At 43.2% G+C, this 20,836-nt stretch overlaps 1 protein-coding gene across 3 annotated transcripts in view; it reads right to left on the minus strand.

The window, feature by feature from the left end:
- LOC100521431 (zinc finger protein 791-like) overlaps window positions 1-20,836 on the minus strand; it is a 55,803-nt gene that overhangs the window by 31,586 nt on the left and 3,381 nt on the right. The window contains exon 1 of one of the 3 annotated variants that reach the window (XM_021083732.1): window positions 10,914-12,093. The exons of the other annotated variants lie outside the window; for them this stretch is intronic. The gene's annotated coding sequence lies outside the window, so the exon portion shown is untranslated. Of the gene's footprint in view, window positions 1-10,913; window positions 12,094-20,836 lie in introns of those variants that run through there. 3 annotated transcript variants of the gene reach the window in all.

Genomic DNA, 20,836 nt, shown 5'->3' on the forward strand with positions numbered 1-20,836 from the left:
AATGTTATTTCGTTTTAATTTACAAATCATTAGTCCAGAGTCTTCCTGTTCACTATAGGATGCTTTAGGACAAATGGGTCCTATGACCATGGGGTCTTTAGGAAAGAGAATAGTTGGCTGATGGTTAAGGTGAGACACATCTACCTGCCCCCTACTTTATTTTATTTTTTGGCTTTTTAGGGCTGCACCTGCGGCATATGGAGGTTCCCAGGCTAGGGGTCTAATTGGAGCTACAGCTGCCGGCCTACACCACACCCACACCAGATCCTTAACCCACTGAGTGAGGCCAGGGATTGAACCTGCAACCTCATGGTTCCTAGTTAGATTCATTTCCACTGCACCATGACAGAACTCCCTGTCCCCTATTTTATATTTAGTAACTCCTCTGAGATTATCAGGGTACCTGCTTAGGTTTAGTGGGGTCACAATACAGCCGTAATTTGAGACCCAGTATTGATTATTTGCACAAAGGTCTGTGCATCAGTGAAGTATAGCTGATGGCAAATTTAACTCAGAACCTATGTTGTAGGGGCTTCAGAAACCACACACTACCCCCTTTATCTTTTTTGTTGTGTAAGTTATTTTAGTATATTTCACATTTTCTGTTGGGTCAAATTGTGGACCTTTGTTTCAGTATTTTTTCATTTGCTTTCTCTCTCCTGTCTTTCCCTGTTTTGTTTTGTTCTTGGTCACTGTATGTACCTTGGGGGAGAGAGTGATCTCTCTACCCTGGTATTTATACATTTTTTCCTCCAGAGTGCCTCACATTAATGCCATCAGGATTGTGTGTGTGTGTGTGTATGTGGCGGGGGAGGGGGGGGATCTTGGGAGTTCCGATTGTGGCTCAGTGGGTTAAGAACCTGACATAGAGTCCATGAGGATGGGTTCGATCCCTGGCCTGGCTCAGTAGGTTAAGGATCTGGTGTTGCCACAAGCTGCAGCTTCAATTCGACCCCGGCCCAGGAACTTCCATACGCCACTTGTGTGCCTATAAAAAAAAAAAAAAAGAAAGAAAGAAAGGATTAGGGGTCTCTTTTGTGACAACTTCCTGCTTCATAGGGTTTAAAGACCCCAGGCTGACATCAGTTGGAACTAATGGAGGTTCCCAGGCTAGGGGTCCAGTCAGAGCCTCAGATGCCAGCCTACACCACAGCTATAGCAACACCAGATCCTCAACCCACTGAGCAAGGCCTAGTAGGATTTGTTTCCACTACGCCATGGTTCCTAGTGGGATTTGTTTCCACTGCGCCATGACGGGAACTCCTCGTTCTCTCCTTTAAAATGACTGTTCTTTCAGGAGCAATGCCCAATGGGTCCAACGCTTGCACAGCGTAGAGTCTGTCTCTGCCATCCCCACCCAGGGCATGTCAGGGGCCAACTCAGCCTCTGTCATAGCTTCTAACACAAAGATAAATCCTGGGACAGATAATGATCCAGAACTAATTTCAGGAGGGCTCCAATCCTGTACTGTGGTTCCTCAAAGCCTAGGAATTCTCAAAACTGCCAACTCTGGGGGCTGAACCTAAACTGAGGCTTGGTAGGTCAACAGTGCAACACAGGGCAGCAGAGCTCACAGCATGAGCTCCTCAGTGCCCAGCAGCCCCCAGCGCCGGCTGCCTTTGGACAGCAGAGCAGGTGAGCAAGTCTGTGCAGAAGACAGACCCATGGGTGGCGGTCATATCTGGACATGCTTGCTGCTCATGGGGCCAGCTGTTACAGTCAACAGCAGAGGTGGGTTCACATGCTGAGACTGATGCTAGTGGGTCATGCGAATATACACACACAGGGTAGGGAAAAGCCTATGACCCACATAATTGAGGTCTTAGTGGGAGGGCAGGGCTGGCTTCTCAAGCAGCTCTGAGATGGCTGCAGAAAGCAAGATAAGGAGCCTGGCCTGGGTTGGTATTGTGGCTAAGGGGTGTAGGGGTGTTAAAGTATCCAATGACACTTGTCAAAGAGAGTAAGGCAGATTTTAGGACAGGTACAGAGATCACTATGATGGGATTTCACAGTGGGTGGAACCTGAGATTGGGTTCAACTGGGAATACAGCCTGTACAGGTAGGAATTCATGGCCTGAGAGCAAGGTGGGGGGTGCTCAGTGGATGGAAAATTTCTAAGGGAAAAATCAGGGACTAGTAGGTCTGGATAAAGTGACCTAACAGGATTCTTATGAAAGTCAGGCCAAGGTGCTCACACATCACCTGAGGGATGGTGGGGGTGTAGGAACCTGGAAAGATATAGAAGGTGATCAGCTATGGGGGACAGGGGCTGGGCAGTTCTGGTTTAGGTAACTTAGCAGGGTTTCTGCTAAAGCTGGATTTTACAAGGAAGTCCACAGATGGACCCAAGAGAAGATTCAGGAGTGTGACTAAAGTTTGGTCAAGCAAACAACCTTTGTCAGGGGTGGGGCCAGGCCACGAGTTCTGTACATAGACAGGGGCTTGTGTAGCTGGAATGTGAAACTAATGCCCCAGGGATTACAGACTTTGTCATCAGCTTGTAAGTGTGGACACAAGGGGAAGAGAGGTGAGGCATAAGCCGTCAGCAAACATCAAAAAATGTGGAGTCTGCTGGTACACAGAGAATAGACGTGTGGTTGCCAAGGGGGACATGGGTGAGGGCAGGAGGGAGTGGGAGTTTAGGATTAGCAGAGGCAAACTATTAGATATAGAAATGGATAAACAAGATCCTGTAGCACTGGGGACCATATTCAATATCCTGTGATAAACCATCATGGAAAAAGAATATGGAGAGTTCCCGTCGTGGTGCAGCGGAAACAAATCTGACTAGGAACCATGAAGTTGTGGGTTCAATCCCTGGCCTTGCTCAGTGGGTTAAGGATCTGGCATTGCCGTGAGCTGTGGTGTAGGTTGCAGACACAGCTCGGATCCCACATTGCTGTGGCTATGGTGTAGGCGGGCAGCTACAGCTCCAAGTGGACCCTGAGCCTGGGAACCTCCATGTGCTGCAGGTGCGGCCCTAAAAAGACAAAAGACAAAAAAAAAAAGAATATGAAAAAGTATGTGTATGTGTGTATAAAACTTAATTGCTTGGCTGTACAGCAGATATTAACATTGTAAATCCACTATACCTCAATAAAATAAATTTTGAAAATGTGGAGTGGGTATGAAAACTATGTGCCTAGCCTGGGAACTTCCATATGCCACAGGTGCGGCCCTAAAAACCAAAATGAATTAATTAATTATATGTCAATAAAACTTTTTTTTTTTTTTTTGCTTTTTAGGGCCACATCTGTGGCATATGGAGGTTCCCAGGCTAGGGGTCAAACTGGAGCTGTAGCTGCTGACATACACCACAGCCACGCAAGATTCTTAACCCACTGAGCGAGGCCAGGGATCAAACCTGCAACCTCATAGTTCCTAGTCAGATTCGTTTCTGCTGCACCACGACGGGAACTCCGCAATAAAACTTAAAAAAAAAAAAAAAAAAAGGAAACACTAACAGGATGATCAACAAGTAATCAAGGAGTTCCTCCTGTGGCACAGTGGGTTAAGAATTCCCAATGGCTTGTTTTTATATAAAGAAACACTAACAGGAAGCTCAAGAAATGATCAGAACTGTGTAGGTGGCTGCTGAAAACAGCACTGGAGGAGACCGGGATAGGTGGGCAGTGACTTTTCTTAAGTTAGGCTTTTGTATCTCACAGGATTCTTGAGATTAAGCAGAGGAAAATATATGCACCATGTTTTACTACAGAACAGTCTTTTCTTTTTTTTTTTTTTAGGGCCGCACCTGAGGCATATGGAAATTCCCAGGCTAGGGGTTGAATAGGAGCTCCAGCTGCCAGCCTACACCACAGCCATAGCAACACCAGATCTGAGCTGAGTCTGCAACCTACACAGAAGCTTAGGGCAGCACTGGATCCTTAACCCACTGAGAGGGGTCGGGGTTTGAACTCGCATCCTCACGGATTCTAGGAGGGTTCGTTACCGCTGAGCCACTACGGGAACTCTGAAATTAAAGATTCTTTCATTTTAACTTTGGTATACAGGAAACCACTGTAAGATTTAGTTCCTTTCAATACTAATGGTTACAAAAGGATAAACCATACAAGATGAAAAATTTTAAATCCCTTGCTACAACAAGAAATGACAAGGTGCATCCTAGTCTGTGGTCCCCTGTATCTCACATGGTGGGGGAAGGGTATTTTCAGGAATAAACACATCATTATAATGTAACAAGGGTTTGGGTTTAGTCTTTTTTTTTTTTTTTTGGCTGCACCCACGGCATGTGGAAGTTCCTGGGGCCAGGGATCAAACCCAAGCCACGGCAATGACAGAGCCACAGCAGTGACAATGCCAGATCTTTATAACTTGCTGAGCCGCCAGGGAACTCATGGATTTAGTTCTTTCAGCACAGGAGAAGTTTCGTAAAATTTGATTAGCTTTCCTCACATCAATTAAAACAGGAATTCAATTGCTTTAGCCTTTGAAATATCAATATTCTCTAAGGACATGCACACGCTGAACACTGATATAAAAATGAAACAAACACGTAGCTGAAAATGTAAACACATTCATCTCCCACCTTGAGGTTCTCTCCCCTAAAAGGAACAAAGATTCTATTTAGTTCCACCATTTTCTTGCCTTACTGACATCCTCTCACTCAACTTACATTTTTAAGCTCAAGACACTGAAAATGCTATTTCTTCCACAAAGAATTAACTACAAAGTGCTAAGGAAAACTAGATCCAATGCACTTGCCAATGGATAAAAGAATCCAAAGGCTAGAAACAAATATTGGAATTGGCACAGATAACTGGCCAGCGTCCCCCAGGGCAGAAGAAGCCACATTTAGAAAGTTTGACACATGATAGGCTCGCCCCACTGAGATGGAACAGCTGGACAGGGTCAGTCCCTAGAGGAGGAGGGTGGGGACACCTTAGTAGCCACAGGAATGAACTCTGGGAGCCCCCCACATCCTCCTTTCCCCGGGGATTAATGGAAAATCTCCCCTTCTCAGGCTTCCATTATCACAGTGAGAAAACTCAGCAGGACTCAGGTTTTTCGGTTTTGTTTTTGTTTTTTTTTTTGTCTTTTGTCTTTTTAGGGCCGCACCGGTGGCATATGGAGATTCCCAGGCTAAGGGTCTAATCAGAGTTACAGCTGCCAACGTACACCACAGCCACAGCAACGGGGGATCCGAGCCACACCTGTGACCTACACCACTGCTCACAGCAACGCTGGATCCTTAACCCACTGAGTGAGGCCAGGAATTGAACCCGAAACCTCATGGTTCCTAGTTGGGTTCGTTTCCACCGCGCCACGATGGGAACTCCCCAGGACTCAGTTTTTTTGTTTTTATTTTTTGCGTTTTTAGGACTGCCCTTACAGCATATGGAAGTTCCCAGGCGAGGGGTCGGATCAGTGGTACAGCTGCCAGCCTACACCATAGCCACAGCAACACAGGATCCGAGCCACGTCTTCAACCTACACCACACTCACAGCAACACCAGATTGCTGACCCACTGAGCAAAGCCAGGGATCGAACCTGCATCCCCATGGATACTAATCGGATTAGTTTCTGCTGTGCCATAACAGGAACTCCTGGCAGGATTCAGTTTAAGGTTGATTCAAATAAACTTCCAAATTCATGAACCCTAACCCAGGACACAGAACAACTGACTGTCACAGACTTTCTCAGTGTAAACAATATACACTCTGAGGGCAGCTACACCTCGGACGCAAAACTCCAACCTAAGCCTAGAAACAGGCCCAAAGTGAACCACAGTTAAAACCTTGAAAGGGTATTGCCACACTCCATCTTCCCCCAAACCCCTTCTGTCGTGTGCACTTGCACCCCCAGCTTTCTAGGGCTCTGTAGCGTATCTCCCTATAAAGATTCCCTCGTGGGTATGAACAGGTAGGATACAGAGCTTGGTTCCCCAGGAAGAATCACCTGGGCCTTCAAGTACTTTCCTTTGCAGCCTCAAGGGGGCCTCACCTTGGGTTACTGACCTCAGGCTCTCCCAGTCACATTGCTTTGGATCATGCTAAAGATATTTTATTCTTTTTTTTCCTTTCCAGGGCCCCACCTGCAGCAAATGGAAGTTCCCAGGCTAGGGGTCAAATCAGAACTGCAGCTACTGGCCTCCAAGCCACATCTGCAATCTATGCCACAGTTTATAGCAACACCAGATTCTTAACCCACTGAGCAAGGCCAGGGATTGAACCCACATCCTCAGGGATACTAGTCGGATTCTTAACCTGCTGAGCCACAAAGGGAACTCCCTGATGATATTCTAAATGACACAGTGACTGAAGAATCCAGCAAAATCACACATACCTAGTGTTTAAGGAGAAAGGAGGGAAGAAAACTGCAAGGCATTTTTTGAATTCAACAGGAAAACCCCTAGGTATCTATTACTTTCAGAAAATAATGATATTCATTAATTATTATTCCCACAGCAAGAAACTGTTTAATAAACAAATAACTATATCTAAATAGCTGAAGCCTAAGCCCTGGAATTGCATTTGAACACCTCCCCCCCCAACAAAAACCCTAAAACAAAGAGACCTCAGAATATTACTACACTTGCTTAGGGAAGGAAGAGAAACAAGAATTTTTTTATGTTTTAACACATTCAATGTAATATAATGATATTTTCTTTTTTCTGAAATTCACCTATTTCTTGCCTCTTTGGAAATATTTTATACCATCTTTCAAGTTTCACTGATTACTTAAATTTTTAAGTTTTTTAAATAACTGAGGCTCACATAAATGAATAAATCTTTTCAGGGTGACAAACCTGGGGAGGGGCAGTGCTGACAGGTCAGATCACCCAGGAACATTTCCAAAGAGCAAACTCTACACAAGATGTCTGTGCCCAGGAAAGATCCTGGGAAGAGTGGCACAAGGATTTCACACAACTTAGTTTCAGGTGGTTATTCTCAGTTTTCTTCCTCTCATGGAAAATATCCACAGCTAAAATAAATCTTTAAAAAAAAACAAAACCTGAATTCCCACTGTGGCACAATGAGTTAAGAATCTGACTGCAGCAGCTCTGGTCGCTGTGGAGGTGTGGGTTCAATCCCCTGCCGTGGGTTAAAGGATCTAGCATTGCTGCAGTTGTGGCATAGGTCTCAGCTGTGGCTCAGATTCAGTCCCTGGCCAGGGAACTTCCATATGCTTCGGGTGTGGCCATAATATTAAAAAAAAAAAAAAAAAAAAAAAAAAAGGCGCCACCTTTAGCCTTCAAAAGAATCATTAGAAAAAGGATAATTAACATACAGGGGTGTGACACCTAATTACATAATTAATGCTCCAAAGCCCTTCTCTTCTCATAGGAGCTTTTAGTTCCATTATATGTATGCTGGATAACCACCTAAAATGCATTAAAAATGACCCCCAAAAAGAGACTTCAGGCCAACCTCTTGGCAAATGGTATAGTGTTAACATTTTTTTTGGTCTTTTTTTTTTTTAGGGCCACACTCACAGCATATGGAGGTTCCCAGACTAGGGGTTTTATTGGAGCTGTAGCCACCGGCCTATACCACAGCTCACGGCAACACTGGATCCTTAACCCACTGAGTGAGGCCAGGGATTAAACCTGTGTCCTCATGGATACTAGTCAGATTCGTTTCTGCTGAGCCACGACAGAAACTCCAACATTTTTTTTTTTTTAAACAGAATTAAACAAAAGTAATTTTACTCTCCAAACAACTGAGATCACTTACTATGCACAAATTTCAGAAGTTTTAAAATTTGATTTTGGAGAAAATGCAAAAATGAAACAATGTTATTTAAACTATGTCTAAATGAAGAAAGTATAAAGTCTAATTTTATTTTATTTTTTACGGCTGCACCTGTAGCATATGGAAATTCCCAGTCCAGGGACTGACTCCCAACCAGCTGCGGCCGTGGCAATGCTGGATCCTTTAACCCACTGTGCCAGGCTGGGGATCGAACCCAAGCCTCTGCAGCGACCCGAGCTGCAATAGTCAGATTCTTAAGTCACTGTGCCATGGTGGGAAATTTAAGGTCTATTTTTTTAGAAATTGAAATTTCAAATTTCATTTGAAGAGGTGGGGAAAGGCGTCCTTGGAAACAGTAGTTCTCATAATTCATTTCCCATTTAATGGTCACTGAACTGTCCTATTTCATGATCCCAGGGCTTTGGACAATCGTGGAAACTATTGTTTGCTGAGATAACATTGTGGACATTTAATTGGTCACATTAATAACAACATCTGCTATCAACTTTGGCAAGCTCAGAAACATGAGAAGTTCACACTAGCAGTTAGAATACAGTTTTAATTTTCTTTTGAATGAAAACAAAATCACTTTGCATTGTTAATTTGTAAATTGAGTTTGAACTAATCTGAATCTAGTTTCTCTTTAACTTCATCTTTCTAGGAACTCATTCCCTGTATACTTGCCAAACCTAGACTATTTGGTCAAATATGTTGCTGTAAAGATCTCAAAGGCTCCTCTCCTTTGTTTTTTATTTTTATTTTTATTTTTGTCTTTTTGCCATTTCTTGGGCCGCTCCTGCGGCATATGGAGGTTCCCAGGCTAGGGGTTGAATCGGAGCTGTAGCCACCGGCCTATGCCAGAGCCACAGCAACGCTGGATCCGAGCCGCGTCTGCAACCTACACCACAGCTCACGGCAACGCCAGATCGTCAACCCACTGAACAAGGGCAGGGACCGAACCTGCAACCTCATGGTTCCTAGTCGGATTCGTTAACCACTGTGCCACGACGGGAACTCCTGTTTTTTATTTATATTTTATGGCCACACCTGTGGCATATGGAAGTTCCTGAGCCAGGGACTGAATCCAAGCCACAGCTGAGACCTATACCATTGCTGTGGCAACAAGGGATCTTTTAACCTACTGTGTCAGGCTGGGGATTGAACCCAAGCCACCTCAGCCACCCTAGCTGCTATAGTCAGGTTCTTAACACACTGCACCAGAACAGGAACTCCTCCTCTCCTTTGTTTTTTTATTTAGCATGCTCACCTTTAAACTAAGCTTTCTGTGTATTCTTTTTTTATTTTCCCACTGTACTTTTTGTGTATTCTGATTTGATGCCATTTGTAACTGTGTTCCAGTGATCAAATCTCACTTGACTTGATTAACTGCTCATCCTTTTGGTTTTTTCTGTCCAAACTTAAGAGTTATTACCAATTTCTTAGTGTTACAAAGAATCCATTAGCCTAAATCAGTAAAATATTTGACATGTTCAGAACCTAAAATCCTGCCTCTCATTTCAGACCTAAAGCTGGCACACATGAAAAGGAGAGATTTTTTTTTTGTCTTTTGGTCTTTTTAGGGCTGAACCTATGGCATATGGAAGTTCCCAGGCTAGGGGTCTAATCGGAGCTGTTGCCGCTGGCCTACGCCATAGCCACAGCAATGCCAGATCCAAGCCGAGTCTGCGAGCTACACCATAGCTCACAGCAACGCCAGATCTTTAACCCACTGAGCAAGGCCAGGGGTCGAATCCAAAACCTCATGGTTCCTAGTCAGATTCGTTTCCGCTGCACCACTACGGGAACTCCGAGAACCATTTCATTTTAATATAGAGAAGAGAATACTTCACTCACTGTTTTCATTAGGTTACCAACCAGCAGGAGAGGTGATGAGCCACTATTTTTGTTTTTTCAGTGCAACACATTTTACCCTTTTATTTCTTTTTCCTGTTTAGAGCCACACCTGTGGCATATGGAGGTTCGAAGGCTAGGGGTTGAATCAGAGCTACAACTGCTGGCCTATACCATAGCTCACAGCAATGCCAGATCCTTAACCCACTGAGCAAGGCCAGGGATCGAACCTGCATCTGAAAGGATCCTAACTCATTAAGATTCATTAACTGCTGAGCCATGAAGGGCACACCACCCTTTTATTGCTATATAATGAATGTTTTTCTTTTAGAGTTCAATTGCTATTTCTGTAATTATCTTCAATTTCCATATGCTTATTGAATCATTGAAAAACTCATCTTTAAAATTCCATTTTATCCCTTATTTGTTAAACATATGAAAAGTACATATTTTAAATTGTTTTCAGGAGTTCCCACTGTGGCTCAGCAGGTTAAGAATTCAACATAGTGTCTGTGAAGATGTGGGTTCGATCCTTGGCCTTACTCAGTGGGTTAAGGATCTGGAGTTGCTGCAAGCCTCTGTGTAGGCTGTTGGCTGAAGATGTGGTTCGGACCCTGTGTTGCTGTGGCTGTGACGTAGGCCGACAGCTGCAGCTCAGATTCCACTCCTAGCCCATGCTAAGAAGGTCCATATTCCACAAGTGTGGTTTAAAAAAAAAAAGAAAAAAGAATCCGACTGCAAGCAGCTGGGGTCGCTGTGGAGGTGCAGGTCTGATTCCAGGCTAAGTGCCTGGGTTAAAGAATCTGGCAATTGCCAAAGCAGCTGCAGTTGGTTTCAAACCCTGGCCCAGAAACTTCAAATGCCTCACATGGCCATTAAAAAAAAAAAAAAAAAAAAAAAGCAAAAACCACTGATTTGCGGGTGTTTGAGAAAACCTGGAGAAAAAAAACTCATACTTTAAGAGATTAAAAAAAAAATGGGTTTGTTTGAAATGCAGCTGAAGCATGAGGGGACAAACAGTCGATAATGACCACAGTTCGAATCATGGAGCCACAGAGACGGAGTCAGGATTGTCAGTTGTTCTGGGGGGAAATGCGAGGCTGCAGGTGCAGAGCTGCCCAGAGAGGCCTCAGGCTTAAGTCACCGCCTGCAGTGACGGTACAGGACGCCCCAAGTCCCAGCTGCAGGCCTCGCCCCAAAGGCTGCGAGGCGGAGGGAATGAGGTCTGAGCGCCGCGCTGCGGTCTGCGGAATTGACTGCGCAGGTAGGCCCAGAGGGTAGGTCCTGCCAGGGCCGGTTCCGACTGTCACTCCTCCCTGTCCTGGGATACCTTGTCCAGCACTCACCATTTCCCCGCTTCTGGGATGCTCCGGCGTCACACCTTAAACTTCTACGACCCAAACAGCTCACGGCAGGAATAACGCTGCAGCTGACAAACCTGGGCCGCTTAAGGTCCGTTGCGACTTGACGCCAAATCTGGCCAGGAGGGTCCACGTGGTTTGTGGAGCATCGCCCAACCCACCTACCCCTGCTGCGTCCGTGATTGGACAATTCGCAAGCACCCGCCCCCTTTTCCTGAGTGAAGTAGGTCTGGAGGTCACGTGATTGATCCCACCAGCTTCTTTCCTTAAACGTGATTGTGTATCTTAGAGAGCGACGTTTGCTTTTAAAACCACACTTGTTCCTGGCCCTAGAAGATGTGGCCGTCTTCCTCAGATTTTTCAGAACGCGGGTACAGTGGTGTGCGCAGGGAATTCCAGAGTCAAATTCTAGAAGAACCAACATACTTGTCCAAAGCTAGAGGGTCGCCTGGGTCTGGCCAACTGGGACGATAGTTGGCATAGGCTCCGAAGCCACTCGTGGTACTGTGACCCTTGTTTACAAACACACTGAAAAATAACCTCACCACGTGTAATGAAGAGTCTAGCTCCATTTCAGTCTTTGTTGACAGGGTTGAGATGTCCACACATCTGCTTTTCCCCTTCCATACACGAGGTATTTAAGTTAATCTCCTGGCCTCCCAAGCACTTGACTCTGCTGAGAAATTTGAGCCGTGCAGCCCTCGCTTGGGAACAGGGACTCTTCTACCAGCCGTAAGTTGTAAGATGTGTTCAGTAATACTCAGTATACATTTTATCCTACAAGGAAATTTATTTTAATTTTGTAGTGTGTGCCTAGAGAGTTTGAAATGTAAATGGCTATGATATATTTAGGTCAATCCAGTTACTATTTTCACCAGTATAACAAAAACCAGCCAAAAGTTATGGAAATGTCGGATACCTGCAAACTTTTAATATTCTTAACACATTGGTTCAAAACTTCCAGTGCATTTATTTATCTTAATAGTTTTACTGAGGTAAAATACACATACCATACACTGCATCCCTTAAATGATTACAATTCAGTGGTTTTCAGTGTATTCACAGGTATGCGCAATCAGCACCACAATTTTTGAACATTACTCTCACTTCTAAAAGAAACCCCTGAAGGAGAGAGACAGTCTCATCGGGTTAAGGACCTGACATTGTCTCCCTGAGGATGCAGGTTCAATCCCTGGTTTTGCTCAGTGGGTTAAGGATCCAGCGTTGCCACAAGCTTTGGTGTAGGTAACAGATGATACTTGGATCCAGTGTGGCTGTGGCTGTGGCATAGCCTCAGCTGCAGCTCAGATTCAACCCCCACCCCACCCCACCCCCAGTAAGGGAACTTCCATATGATGCAGGTGGGCCATAAAAAGGAAAAAGAAAAAAAGAGAAACCCCTGCCCCCTTTAGAAGTTCTTCTCTATCTTCCTATCTTCCTCCAAGCTACAATTAGACAACCTCTAATCTTTGTTTCTGTAGATTTCCCTATTCTTCATTTACATATGAATGGACTCACATAATGTATTGTCTTTGTAATTGACTCTGGTTGCTTAGCATAACTTTTTCAAGAAACATGTATGCTGAGTTCCCTGATGGCCTAGTGGCTAAAAAAAATTTCAAAATTCAAACCAAAATAAACCATAAAAAAAGAAACATCTATGCTGTAGCATGTATGGATACCTATTTGTCTTTATGGCCAAATAATATTCTACTGTATGGATAAAACATATTTATTCACCCCTTAATGGATTTACTTTGTTCCTACGTTTTGGCTATTATGAATAATGTTGCAATAAACTTTCATGGAGAAGTTTTTGTTTAGACGTATTTTCATTTCTATTTGGCAGATTCCTAGGAATGAATTGATGAGTCTTAAGGTAATTCTAGGTTTAATTGCTAAGGAACTTTTCCCCAAAAGACTGTTTTCCAAAGTGGCTGCACCATTTTATATTCCCACCAGCAGTGGGTGAGTGTTCCAGTTTTTCCAAATCATCCACAAAACTTATTATCTCACTTTTTTTTTTTTTGTATTTTTTAGGGCAACACCTGGAATATGGAAGTTCCCAGTCTACTCAGAACCGAACTGCAGCTGCCAGCCTAAGCCACAGCCACAGCAATGCCAGATCTAAGCAATGCTGGATACTTACCCACTGAGTGAGGACAGGGCTTGAACGTACATCCTCATGGATACTAGATAAGTTCTTAACCTGCTAACCACAAAGGAACTCCTATCTCATGCTTTTAGTTCCAAGGCCAGGGATCAGATCAGAGCCACGGTCATGACCTAAGCCTCAGCTGAGGCAACAGTGGATCCTCAGCCCACTGTGCCAGGGATTGAGCCTGCAATGCAACGCTCCCAAGACTCCATGGATCCCACTGCAACACAGCAGGAATTCCTCTTTTATTCTAGCCATCCTAGTGGTTATGAAATATCTCATTGGGGTTTGGGGGGATTATTTTTGTTTTTTGTTTTTGGCTGCGCCCACAGCATATGGAACTTCCCAGACCAGGGATTGAATCCGAGTTGCAACGGTGACCTATGTCACAGCTGCAGCAAAGTGGGATCCTTAACCCACTGCACCATAGTGGGAACTCTCTCTCATTGAGGTTTTGATTTAAATTTTTTTTTTTTTTGGCTTTTTGGGGCCACACCTGCAGCACATGGAAGTTCCCAGACTAGGGGTCCAATCAGAGCTACAGCTGCCAGCCTACACACAGTGACATCAGATCTGAGCCGCATCTGCTACCTATACCACAGCTCATGGCAACGCTGGATCCCCATCCTACTGAGCGAGGCCAGGGATAGAACTGCAACCTCATGGTTCCTAGTCAGATTCATTTCCATTGTGCCATGGTGGGAACTCCTGATTTGAATTTCTTTGATGACTAATGATGTCCAGCATCCTTTAGTGTGCTCTTGACCATTTGTACATTTCCCTTTAAAAATGTCTATTTATGGAGATCTCATGTGGCACAGCAGGTTAAAGACCCAGTGTTGTCACTGCAGTGGCTTGGGTTTGATCCCCAGCTCAGGAACTTCCACATGCTGTGGACATGGCCACAAAATGTCTATCTACACTATTTTATATTTTAAAATTGGGCTATTTGATTTTTTATTATTGAGTTGCAGGAGTTCTTTATATATTTTCAATACAAATCCCTTACTAGTTGTTTTATTTGCAAAATTGTCTTCCATTCTATGGGTTGTGTTTTCACTCTCTTTCCTTAAAATTTTAACTTTTAACATATACTATAAAATTTATATCTTAGGGAGTTCCTGTTCTGATGCAGCTGGGGGTCACTGTGTAGCTTGCCACAGTGTTCGAATCCCAGCCCAGCACAGTAGGTTGCCACTGTGTAGGTTGCAGCTGCAGCGTGGATTCAATCCCTGGCCTGGAAACGTCCATATGCCACAGGTGTGGCCATAAAAAAGTTAAAAGTAAAAAGTTTACATCTTTTTTTTTTTTTTTTTGGTCTTTTGTCTTTTTGTTGTTGTTGTTGTTATTGTTGCTATTTCTTGGGCCGCTCCCACGGCATATGGAGGTTCCCAGGCTAGGGGTTGAATCGGAGCTGTAGCCACTGGCCTATGCCAGAGCCACAGCAACGCGGGATCCGAGCCGCGTCTGCAACCTACACCACAGCTCACGGCAATGCTGGATCGTTAACCCACTGAGCAAGGGCAGGGATCGAACCCGCAACCTCATGGTTCCTAGTCGGATTCGTTAACCACTGCACCACGATGGGAACTCCAAGTTTACATCTTAAATGTCCAGTCTAGTAGTGAGAGGTACATTGCCATTGGGAAATCAATCTCAGAAGTGTTTTCATCTTTTGAAACTGAAAATCCATATATATTAAACAACATCTCCCCATTTCCCCTTGCCCCAGCCCCTGGCAACCACCACTCTACTTTGTGTCTCTATGAATTTCACTATTCTAGATACTTCATACAAATGGTTTCATATACTAGTTGTCCTTTTTGCGACTGGCTTATTTCACTTAGCATGATGTCTTCAAGTTTTGCCCATGTTGCAGCGTATGTCAGAATTTCTTTCTAAATCTGAATAACATTCCATTGCATGTATAAACTAAATGTTATCCATTCATTTTTGATGGACATATGTGTTGCTACCACCTTTTGGCTCATGAATAATGCTCCTGGCATTCAATTTTGGGGGAGCATATACCCAGAAGTAATATTGCTGGATCACATGGTAACTTTGTATACAGTTTTTGAGGAACTGTCATACTGTCTTCTACACTGGCTGTACCATTTTACATTACCATAATAGTAAACCTGGGTCCCATTTTTTCCCTTTTTTAAAGTATATTTATTTAAAGGTTGTGTAATTTATGCTGTATAGCATGGTGATTCAGCTATGTATGTGTGTATATATATGCATATATACATTATTTTAATATATTCTTTTCCATTATAGTTTATCACAGGATATTGAATATAGTTCCCTGTGCTATGCAGTGGGACCTTACTTTTATCCATTCTATATATAATAGTTGGCATCTGCTAACCCCAAACTTCCACTTCATCCTCCCCGCCCCCCTCCCCTTGGTCTCAATGTGTTTTCAATTCCCGCCCCCCCCCTTTTTTGCTTTTTTTTGGGGGGGGGCCACATACAGCATACGGAAATTCTCAGGCTAGGGGTTGAATTGGAGCTGTAGCTGCTGGCGTGCATTCCCATAAAAGCTGCTCTTCCTTCCTTTCTCTTTTCCTTTTTTCTTTCCTTTCTTTCTTCTATTTTTAGGGCTGCACTCACAGCATACAGAAGTTCCCAGGATAGGGGTCAAATCAGAGCTCTGGCTGCTGGCCTACACCACAGCCACAGCAACACAGGATCATTAACCCACTGAGAGGGGCCACGGATCTAACCTGCATCCTCATGGATACTAGTTAGGTTTGTTACTGCTGAGGCACAATGGGAACTCCAAAAAGCTGCACTTTCAATATGAGATAAAAAGGTATTTCATAAAAAGTGCAAGGTTCCACACCTTCTAGTGTAGCTGCAGTGATGGCTTCTCAAATATCCTTCTCTCTTTATCTTTTATACAGTGGTCCTTATGCTGTGCCATTTAGCTTGAAATGGCAAGCAACTGCAAATGCAGACTTAAATCTACATACACACCAAGCAGGTCAACTTTTTTTTTTTTGTAATGTCATGATGTCATAGGGAAGAACCAATCTGACTCCATATTGGATCTGTTTCTTTTATTTTAACCTTTGTATTCTATTGTTTTTTTCTACAAGTTAATCACTGAAGAGATGTTGCCTACAAGCTTAAGGTATACATAATGCCCAATCCCCAGGAATCCTGCCTCCCATATAATGAGTATTAAACTAAAATACCTTTGTTTAGCTCATGGAAAGCATCCTGACCAGGCCTACCTGTGAATGGCTGCAGGGAGGAAGAAATTAACACACCCCCTTCAGGGTCCGACTGGAACCAGGAAATGTTTGACTTTCCCCTCTCCACTTTTAGTATCAAAGTAGCCTGAATTTTAATGCAAGGAAGATGGTTCTTTGGGACTAGTCTACCATCTTCTTGGTCTGCTGGTTTTCCAAACAAAATCACTATTCCTTGCCCCATCAACTGGTCTCTCAGTTTACTGGCCTGTCTTAGAATGAACAGTATAAGGTTGGAATTGGTAACAACTTTTCTCTGCTTCTTGGGAGCACTCCCAGCATCACTAGTAGCAATAAGATCGATGCCCTGATTAAAACAGCCAATGTAAACGCTGAACTTCTCAGGCTTGTTTCCAAAGGCTTTCGACAATGTCAACATCAGGAGCCTTGACTGCAGTATAGAGGCTGGTGGACCTGCCCCGGCAGCTGGCCCTGCCCCCCCACCACTGCTGTCTCAGCCGAGGAGAAGAAAGTGTGAGCAAAGAAAGAAGAATCTGAAGAGTCTGATGATGACATGGACTTTGGTCTTTTTGACTAAATCTCTTTTGTAACATGTTCAGTAAAAATAAATTCAAAAATAACCCAATTGAAAGACCTGAATAGACATTTTCCCAAAGAAGACATATGGATGGGTAACAGGCACATGAAAAGATGGTCAACATCATTAATTATTAGACAAATGGAAATCAAAACCAAAATGAGATATCACTTAATACCTGTCAGAATGGCCATTGGGGGAGTTCCCATTGTGGCTCAGTGGGTTAAGAAACTGACTAGAATCCATGGGGATGTAGGTTCCATCCCTGGCCTTGCTCAGTGGGTTAAGTATCCAGCAGTGTAGGTCAAAGATTCGGCTCAGATCCTGCATTGCTGTGGCTGTGGCATAGGCTGGCAACTGTAGCTCCAATTTGATCCCCTGCCTGGGAATTTCCATATGCTGCAGGTGCCGCCCTAAAAAGACAAAAAAAAAAAAAGAAAGAAAGAAAGAAAAAAAGAACTACCATATGATCTAGCAATTCCACTCCTGGGTATATATCCAGAAAAAAGGAAAACATTAATTTGAAAAGACACATGCACCCCAATGTTATAGTAGTACTATTTACTATAGTCAAGATATGGAAGCAACCCAAGTATCCATCAACAGATGTTCAGATAAAGAAGATATGATATAGAAGTTCCTGCTGGGATCAGTGGCATCTTGGAAGTGCTGGGATGCAGGTTTGATCCCAGTCCTGCACAGTGGGTAAAGGGTCTGGTGTTGCCACAGCTGTGGCTAAGATGTGACCCCTGGCTGGGAAGTCCATATGCCCCCAGATGGCCAAAAAGAAAAAAAAGAAGAAGAAGATGTGGCGTGTGTATGTATAAGATGGAATATTACTCAGCCATAAAAAATGAAATCCTGCCATTTGCAGCAATATGGATGGACCTAGAGAATATTGTGTCTAGGGGAAACGTCAAAGACAAATACTGTATGATATCACTTATATGTGGAATCTAAAAAATAATACAAGTGGAGTTCCCACTGTGGCTCAGCAGGTTAAGGACCTGATGTTGTCTCTGTGAAGATGTGGGTTTGATCCCTGACCTGGCTCAGTGGGTTAAGGATCCAGCATTGTCACAAGCTATGGTGTAGGCCTCAGCTATAGCTCCGATTTGACCCCTAGCCCGGGAACTTCCATGTGCTGTAAAAAGAAAAAAAAAACAAAAAACAAAAAAACAAGTGAATGCTTATAGCAAAACAGAAATAAGATTCACATATGTTGAAAACAAACTAGTAGTAGAGAGGAGAGGAGTGGAGAGGGGTAAATTAGGGGTATGGGATTGAAAGATATAAACTACTATGTATAAAACAGATAAAAAAGGATATATAGCAGAGGGAATTATAGACATTACCTTTTAATGGAGTATAATCTGTAAAAATACTGAAACCTATAAAAAGGTTGTACACCTGAAACTAATGTACTATGTAAATCAACTATGCCTTAAAAAAATAAAAGACTAGGTCCCTCAGCAAGAAAGACCTGATTTGAATAGTGGTCAGTCTTTGTCCCTTGCTCGGATGTGTCAGATGTGTATCTGACACTTTATCTAAACATGTATGCCTCAGTTGACTAAATGTGCTAAAGTAATTGAAGAGAACAGTTTAGTTGACCTAAGCCAATTTATTTCATACCTCAAGAGGCAGGCAGTCTCCATTCTCAAGAGTCCAGAGAGAAGTTCCTACTGTGGCACAGCAGGTTAAGGATTCTGAGTTGTCTCTGTGGCAGGGTGGGTTCAATCCCCAGCCCACTTCCGTGAGTTAAGGATTTGGTGTTGCTGCAGCTGTGGTGTAGGTCGAAGCTAATGCTTGGATTTGATCCCTGGCCTGGGAACTTCCATATGTTGAGAGTGCAGCCATTTAAGAAAAAAAAAAAAAAAAGAGTCCAGAGAACAGCAGCCAAGGAACAGGGCTGAAAGCTTTTGTAGAAGAAAGCATTCAGAAGTAATGAAAGAGTATTTGACTTAAGTTCATTTGCTGGGGTTGCATATCTGACCTTATGTAGAACAAAGAAATCATAGATTCTTGGCAGTTAGAGATTGGCTGGCTGGATGTACTGCATTTCTGGTCAAGTAGCGCACCAACAGGAACAGGAAAGTCATTTAAGTTTTGGTTGACTGATGTGACAGTTCCAAATTGGGTCTAGAAATTTATTTAAACAAAAGAGGTCATGAAAATATTACAGATTTGGCTAAGGAGTAAGTGAATTTGTATATTATAACTAAGCTACTGTATGGGAACACTTAAAAAAACATCAACCACACAGTAAGAAATGTTTAAATAAGGGAGAAAGGAAAAAAGCACTGGACTTGCCCACTGGACGGTAAATCAAGCCTTATTCTGCTGAATGGAAACATGCTGTTTGGTTATTGTGATGGGTCATAAGAAGATCAAGAAAACTTGATCATGGAGTTCCTACTTGGCACAGTGGGTTAAGGACCTGACTGTAGCAGCCTGGGTTGCTGCAGAGTCAAGGGAAAGAAAGAAAGAAAGAAAGAAAGAAAGAAAGAAAGAAAGAAAGAAAGAAAGAAAGAAAGAAAGGAAGGAAGGAAGGAAGGAAGGGAGAGAAAGAAAGAGCTTATTTAAAAAAAAACAAAAAGAAATAAAACTAATCATGTCTCTAAAAATGGCAAAATAGAACAAATACAAATAACAAAGATGACCAAATTCCAAACAATTATGATCACCACAGAATTTATATTTACCTCCTCACAGGATTCAATAGATAGCAACATCTTGCTTTATAAAATATCAAACTACCTAACACCAGTCCAAATTCTATAAGGGTGCTCAAAGCACACTCTTTCCTCTACACCTCCAGTCATCTATCCATTGCAGTCATGCTTATTAACAAGTCAATCATCTGGAAAATGTAGTTCCTAATACTACCCACAGGGGGTAACTCCAGCTCTAGATTTTGTTGCTCTATTATAGGCCTTTCTTTTTTTTTTTTTTTTTGTCGTTGTTGTTGCTATTTCTTGGGCCGCTCCCACGGCATATGGAGGTTCCCAGGCTAGAGGTTGAATCGGAGCTGTAGCCACCGGCCTATGCCAGAGCCACAGCAACGCGGGATCCGAGCCGCGTCTGCAACCTACACCACAGTTCACGGCAACGCCGGATCGTTAACCCACTGAGCAAGGGCAGGGACTGAACCCGCAACCTCATGGTTCCTAGTCGGATTCGTTAACCACTTCGCCACGACGGGAACTCCTATTATAGGCCTTTCTTAATTCAAAGTCTATCCCCCAAATTATAGTCAGAAGGAAGGACATAAAGGAAAATAATTCACAGGAAACTATATTTGTTCATAAATGAGGCATACATAAATATTTATTCAACCGTTTATTAGTATGGAAAATGGAAAAAGGCTCTTGTACTCTTCACCTCCTAAAAGGTGCTTTGTCAGTAAGAAAGATAAATATATATACTGGGCTAGGGATATCCAAGAATTGCCACAAGGCCATTAGTAAAATCCAAATACCAAACTGTCATTTTTTTTCAGTGGCCCCTTAACACAGAACAAATAAAACATTCTAAAACAATTTTAACATAATTACATTATTAGAAATACACTTTAGGAGTCCCCCCTTGTGGCTCTGCATTAACAAGCCTGACTAGTATCCATGAGATGCAGGTTCAATCTCTGGCCTGGCTCAATGGATTGGGGAACTGGTATTGCCAAGAGCTGTCGTGTAGGTCGCAGATGTGGCTCAGACCTGGTGTGGCTATGGCAAAGGCTGGCACAGCCCTAGCCCGGGAACTTCCATATGCCATGGGTGCAACCCTAAAAAAACAAAAAACAAAACAAAAGAGAAATACACTTCAATACAACTATGATCCAACAGGCTTCAAAAAAGAAAATGTTGGTGTTTCCATCATGGCTCAGCAGTTAACAGATCTGACTACCATCCATGAGGATGCAGGTTCAATCCCTGGCCTTTCCCAGTGG

Source organism: Sus scrofa, chromosome 2, assembly GCF_000003025.6.
Source record: "Sus scrofa isolate TJ Tabasco breed Duroc chromosome 2, Sscrofa11.1, whole genome shotgun sequence".
In the NCBI taxonomy this organism is placed as follows: Eukaryota; Metazoa; Chordata; class Mammalia; order Artiodactyla; family Suidae; genus Sus; species Sus scrofa.